The sequence below is a fragment of the Octopus sinensis genome, linkage group LG3 (assembly GCF_006345805.1).
Source record: "Octopus sinensis linkage group LG3, ASM634580v1, whole genome shotgun sequence".
Lineage (NCBI taxonomy): Eukaryota > Metazoa > Mollusca > Cephalopoda > Octopoda > Octopodidae > Octopus > Octopus sinensis.
In genome coordinates this window covers 136,949,626-136,956,950 of record NC_042999.1, presented here as the reverse complement: position 1 = coordinate 136,956,950, position 7,325 = coordinate 136,949,626, and the positions used below count along the sequence as shown (strand labels likewise).

The 7,325-nt window shown below is 35.0% G+C and overlaps 1 protein-coding gene and 1 non-coding gene across 2 annotated transcripts in view; both read right to left on the bottom strand.

The window, feature by feature from the left end:
• LOC115209257 (neurexin-4) overlaps window positions 1-7,325 on the bottom strand; it is a 586,511-nt gene that overhangs the window by 26,998 nt on the left and 552,188 nt on the right. The window lies entirely within an intron of this gene.
• On the bottom strand, window positions 3,519-3,625 carry LOC115210026. Its single transcript, XR_003881387.1, has one exon. It is a non-coding gene; the product is annotated as a U6 spliceosomal RNA (small nuclear RNA).

Genomic DNA, 7,325 nt, shown 5'->3' with positions numbered 1-7,325 from the left:
AAAGTCGCTACATACAGTGAAAACACCAAACTTAAGAGACCACACATACAGAGTCATACATACATACAAAATACATATGCATGTCTCATCAAATATACAGCTATGCCCAACTTTTATCTTTTTTATTTTAGATTTTTCAAACATATATATATATATGTATATATATATATATATAATATATGATTAATATAAACAGCTAAGCTCGATGTAATACAATAAAGAAAAAATTCAATGGTTACTAAATGTGACTGAGGTTGCCAAGACACCTACTTTGCTAGAAATAAGAGTTTAAATACTCTAAATGCTGTAGGAAGCACACAAATGTATACACACATACTGACAGGGATTGTAATTGCCATATCTCCGACTTAAAAATCACCCAGACTAAATGTTTAGTTTCAGCTATTTCTGTAGACTTCATTAGTGAGGACAGCTCACTGGCAGATGTTGGGAAATTCTGTCTGTCAGCATATTACATGTATTTACCATAGAAATCTATGGATGATTTAATGGAGTGCTAATGCATATACAAAATTTTAATATATTATATATTATATATATATGTGTGTGTGTGTGGTTGTGTGTGTGTGTGTGTGTGCGTATTCAGTTGTTAAGTAATGATATATATTATATATATATATATATATATATATATATATATATATATACATACACACACACACACACACACAAATGGTTTGGAACAAAAGGGTTCATAATTCATATTTGCCATTTTGCAACCTTCACAGTTTCATTTTTAAGAACTGAATATATTTTCTGTCTATGTTGTTTCTTATAAACTGGTAGAATTTGTTTACACTTCCATTCCAAAGAATTTTTTTAACTGTTAGCTTCATGCATCAACAGTCCTGTTTTCATTAGTCATGGTCAAATTCTAACTGCATGTAAATTTTTTGATGCGTGTTTCAATGTTAGTTTTGGGATTGTATTGCGATATGAATAGGATTTCCATGATAAATTGAATTTTGTATGTAATTTTATAAAGTATGTATTTTTCTGTAGTATTTTCCTATCTGATTTTGTTTGGTAATGTTGTGCAGTAGAACAGTATACATTATATATATATAATATATACACACACACAAACACACATATGACATGGTTTCTATGGCTGGATGCCTTCCTAAGGCTAACTATCTTACAGCATGTAATAGGTGTTACTTTCATGCCACTGGCACACCCACTGTAAATGGTTCCTTGATGGTTTTGATGAACATTGTAGTTGGTTAAGTATTCTGAATATGCTTGTATACTTAGCATAATCCTCTGTCATATATATATATATATATATACACACACACAAACACACATATGACATGGTTTCTATGGCTGGATGCCTTCCTAAGGCTAACTATCTTACAGCATGTAATAGGTGTTACTTTCATGCCACTGGCACACACACTGTAAATGATTCCTTTGATGGTTTTGATGAACATTGTAGTTGGTTAAGTATTCTGAATATGCTTGTATACTTAGCATAATCCTCTGTCACAATGGGCAAAGCACAGTATGATAATGTGCAGCAGTTCGAATAGCTGGAGGATCAGGTGGAAGAGAAATCTGTGCAAGAATTATACAGACAATAACAACACAAACCAAACTGAAGTCAAAATAGAAAGATAGAACCAGTACCACAAAAAGCAAGACCAGGCTTCTGCATACACTGTCACTGCAGGAGACAGGAAAAGATATAGGTACTAGAAATGAGTTGCTACTGCAACATCTTCAAGATTTCCTACTTTGACTATATCACAAATAACAAGGGCCACAAAACCTTCTAGCATTACAATGATCTGCATGAAGACCTTCTAACTGGGAAAAAAGCATAAGCTGAGATGGAATGGCAAAATTCAGTGGCCTTGCAAAGACTTTTTTTTAAGGAAATGTAGAGATGGAAAGAAAAAGAAGTCAACAGGAGTGGCTGTGTGGTAAGTAGCTTGCTTACAACCCACATAGTTCCGGGTTCAGTCCCACTGTGTGGTACCTTGGGCAAGTGTCTTCTACTATAGCCTGTCGTATATATGTATATCTGGGCGATGCTAGTGTGTTTACGTCGTCCCTGCAACTTAGCAGTTCGGCAAAAGAGACCGATAGAATAAGTACTAGGCTTACAAAGAACAAGTCCTGGGGTTGATTTGTTAGACTAAAGGTGGTGCTCCAGCATGGCTGCAGTCAGATGACAGAAACAAGTAAAAGAGAGGAAAAAATTGATAGATAATGTTGAAGAGTAGACAGGGAAGTCATTAGCAGAGGCCTAAGTTTTGGCAAGCAGCTGCAATAGAAGGCAAAAATTGGTTTATAATGTGCTACTTCATCAGGAGTTGAGGGCTAAAGCTAGAATGTGACAAAGCCAGTCCTTTGAATGACAAAAACAGTCTTACACTTTCTGACAACCCAATATCACTGAAATGGCTTGGGTGGATCCTAGAGTATAGCAAAAGAGATCTGTCCAAGATGTCACAAAATTGGATCAAACCCAAGACTTTATCATTGTGAAGCAAACTTCTTAACTAGTCAACAACATTTGGGCAATCTTCCAGTTAGATCAATATACACATACATATATGTACTAAGATGCATATGTGATATTTATTTATATATGAATATGTAGCGCATATAAGTGTGTGGGCAAGATTAAAAAAAAATTTATCAGCTGATTCACATTAGAGAAGAATAAAGCAGAAAATAAGAAGATATGATGAAGACTGGTTTGTGGATGGAAACCTATAACAAGTAGCAGCTGATTATAGAAGAAGGCTTCAAAGAACACCAAACATTTCTAAAGTAATCTAATTTAGAACTGCTGAACCACATTGAAAATATCAATATTTCTTTAACAATGTTGAAGGTCAGAGTTGAACATTTTTCATTATGTGTGTGTGTGTGTTTATTGCTAATAGTGATATCAGTATATAGCATTTATATTGTTAAGTTTGAAATATATAGAAGATATAAAATCCTATTTATTACAGAAATTATTGGGTATCTAATGGAAGTAGCCATTAAAATGTACCACATACATTGCAAACTATTCAACATATCTTAGTACATTGCAGGTATATATTCCATGTTTCCTGAAGAAATGAGAATCTGAGAGTTAATATTAGATTTCATCTGCAACATGTGGATACACAGGTATTAAATAGTTTAAAGATTTACATTTAGATCTAGGGAACAGCATTTGGGTAATCTTCCAGTCATGACCAAACTGTGTTGAACAGGGGACTGACTCTTAGGTGAAAGTACTTAAAAGTTTTATACTTTGAGAAATAACTACAGCAAGTCTATTATGATTTGAAGTTTAATAATAATCATTTTGATTCATTTTAGTTCATGGACACTATGCTTTAGCACAGTGCCCATGATAATAATAAACATATTTACATTATGGTAGAGTTACATTAAATATTAACATTTAAAACGCGATGTTTTATTATTATTCTCTTTTACTTGTTTCAGTCATTTGACTGTGATCATGCTGGAGCACTGTGTTTATAAAAAATATGGAATGCTTCACGTATTTGTGTGTCATGCTTGTGCAGGGGTCTTGCTAATCTTCTCTGTATCATTCCAATTTTTGAATATGTACCGCCATAGCTAGTATTATTCAAGTTTTTTCAAATGTATCTATTATTACTTAATATACTCTTAATAATGAATGCATATATGAATATTATAAATTAAAGAGAAGTGACTATAATAGTACATGTGTTTTAAAAGGATAAAAAGATTCTACTATGATGCAATTGTTTTAGTTTCAACATATACTAAACAAGCACAACTTTGGAATAAACACAAATTTAAAGATTTTGGTAGTTTATAGATAGTAAGGGCTCACACTTAACTATGCTATAGATATGGCTGTGTGGGAAGAAGTTTGCTTCCAAATCATATGGTTCTGGGTTCAGTCCCACTGTATGGCACCTTGGGCAAGTGTCATCTATAATTTGGGCCAACAAAAACCTTGTGAATGAATGTGATAGATGGAAACTGAAAAAAGCCTGTCATTACATATTTGAATTTACCACCACTTAAAAGTGGATGTTGTGAATCTCTCATATTGGCTTTTGGTGCATATGAGTACTCTTGATTTCAGCCTTCCCTGGCCCTGTCAATGGTAGCACAAATCATATGATCCAGTAGTCTTAGCAGTGGCAATGGTGGGTGATTTATCTCCCACTAGCAATGTAAACAAGAATGTTTATATGCACCAAAAGCAAATATGAAAAGTTCTCTCATGGTAACTCTATGTGTTCTAAAACATCTACTTTTAAGTGGGGATAAATATTAACTTTTGGAATTAATACCACTTTTGTTGCTATAATTATTTATTATATGTATATCAATGTGTGTATGTCTTTGTATTTGTTATCATCACTGCTTGACAACTGGTATTGGTTTGTTCACATCCCCTTAAGTTAGCAGTTCAGCAAAAAGGAACTGATAAAATAAGCACCAGGCTTTAAAAATAAGTACTGGGGTTGATTTATTTGACAAAACCCTTCAAGATGGTGCCCCAATGTGCATGACTACAATCTAAACCTGAGACAAATAGTATATATATAAACCATAGCCATCACTCACAAGCGTGTATAAATTTGTAGCATGTACCTTGCTTTTGCTAATTGTTTTCGGAGCCTACACAATCCTATGTAGCTATAACACCCTCTCACTCCTCCAAATTGTTGACCGAGAAGAATGCTTAAGAAATGACAGCCAGAGGGAGAAAAAGCTGCACCAACACTGGGGTGGTATTCATTTATGACTTAGTAGATAAGAACAACATGAAATAAACTGCTTTTCTCAAGAAAACAATACACTGTTCAGTCCAAGAATTGAGCCTACTACTATATGACTGTGAGCTCAATACCTTAATCATAAAGTACCTTTACATACACATACATGCACACAAATATTTATTTGTAAGTCAGAGCAAATATTTTGCATAAAAAAAATTTGAAACAATTTATAATCCAAGTCTATAAGGAAGATGAGACAAGAACTAAAGCTTTTCAAATTATGTTGCATGTCTAATGATATTAGTAGAGTTTGATTAATTCTCTTTATACCAGTAGCAGCCATTATGACAATCTTTCATACAAGGTAAGATTTTCTCCTTTTATAAAAACCTATTTCTTTCAAACATTTATCATCCAACAGACAAGCTCACAAAAAAACCCCTTTTCCTTTCTTTCTATTCTGCCTTGACCTTCACCCTTTCAGTGTTTACTTATTTCTCCAAAAATGTTTCTTTCAATTTTTGCTGTCATCTCTCCCATCAACATTTCTGCGATTATTTTAACTCATCATCATCCAGTCTCCACCCAGACACTTCACTGTATCACCAGAGCCACTGATTTCTTCCCTAAGATGCTTAAGGCTAGTCAATAAGCTCAAAAAACTAGATTTATATAAAAAGAATTCTCTGGTTTCCTTGCACATAGTGATAACTACAGGTATTTATTCAGAATCACTGTATCCGGTTGTAATGTGCAACTGAGTGGTTCAGCATTTATTATAGTGGCTGGTTGTGACAATGATAAAATTCCCTAAACAAGTTTTCTGAGGTACATATATAAGTCACCACTCCGAATTCATTTTTACAGAAGTCATGTTAAAAAAAAGGAAAAAAAAACCTTAAACATGAGTAAATACTGTCTATGCATAGGTGTGTTTGTGTACATACACATCATCATCATTGTCGTTTAACGTCCACTTTCCATGCTGGCATGGGTTGGATAGTTTGACTGAGAGCTGGCAAGCCAGAAGGCTGCACCATGCTCCAATCCAATCTGGCAAAGTTTCTATAGCTGGATGTCCTTCCTAACGCCAACCACTCCGAGAGTGTAGTGGGTGCATTTTACGTGCCACCAGCACAAGGGCCAGTCAGGTGGTACTGGCATCAACCACACTTGAATGGTACTTTTTACATGCCACCCGCATGGGACCAATCAACCAGCACTGGCATCGACCACACTCAAATGGTGCTCTTTATGTGCCACTGGCACGTGAGCCATCAGGTGGCACTGGCAATGATCACGATTGAATGGTGCTTTTAACATACCACTGGCACTGGCATCAACCACGCTCAAATGGTGCTTTTTACATGTCACCAGGTGCCAATCAGGCAGTACTGTCATCAGCTACAACAACAATTTCACTTGCCTCAACAGGTCTTTGCAAGCACAGCTTATTGCTCAATGATTGAAGTGTACTCTTAAATGGGCTGGTTATGCTGCACTGGCATAGGCCACAGTTACGGTCTCCCTAGGCTTACTAGGAATTCTCAAGCACAACATAGCTCCAAAGGTCTCAGTCGGTGAGGCCCAATATTCGAAGTTTATAGATAGCTTCACCACCTCTACCTGGAATGTGATGGAAGCTGTTTTCTACACATTTTCATTGCTTATTGGTATTGCTGCACCTACGATGTATCCATATACAAAATGTAGGGGATATGTGTGTGTGTGAGTGAATATATGTATCCATTCTTGTACATATTTTGTCCTATTACATCAAGTGTTGATTTGTTTCTGTCCTCATAACTTGGCAGTCCAGCAAGAACTGATAGACTAGGTACTAGACTTAGAAAAATATGTACTGGAGTTGGTTTGCTTGCATGGACCCTTCAAGGCAGTGCTCCAGAATCGCCACAGTCCAAAGACTAAAATCAGCAAAAGATAAAAGATATATTTACAGCTCCAAGAACTGAAGACTGTAGATATGAAGGAGTGAATATATCACAATGTAAATGTTATACTTTAGAGCAAAATACCTTTCTAAAAAATGATAATGGTTTTAATTAGACAGGAACCGACCAAAGTATTATTTGCTTTGTTTTTTTTTAGAGTGAGGGTGGAGTGGATCAAACTGACTGCAGTATACTATTATTTAGAACAAGCTAACAAAATATTTTATACAATTACTTGAGCTGAAGGATACAGTAGTCAAATCTCCTTTAAAATCACATCTATAATCTCAAGGGAAGGAAACACTAAAAGTATTTCTAACTACATTACATCCAAATAAAAGACAGTTTAGTTATGGCTGGAATGTCTTTGATTGTAGGTTTGTTTTGTCATGGCTGACTTTCAGATGGAAAGACAACAAATTTAGTTTATAAACCCTGGGCAGGATTAAAAGTGAAACTGACAGTTGTATTGGAACTTGGAATATTCAAAAGCAGTATTAAAAATCTCTGTAATTCATTTAGTCCTTCTACCCTATCTTTTTTTATCAAATCATAGATAAAAGTTATTTGGTTAGTTATTTCTCTCCATGCCATGAGGCACATGAAACTGCAA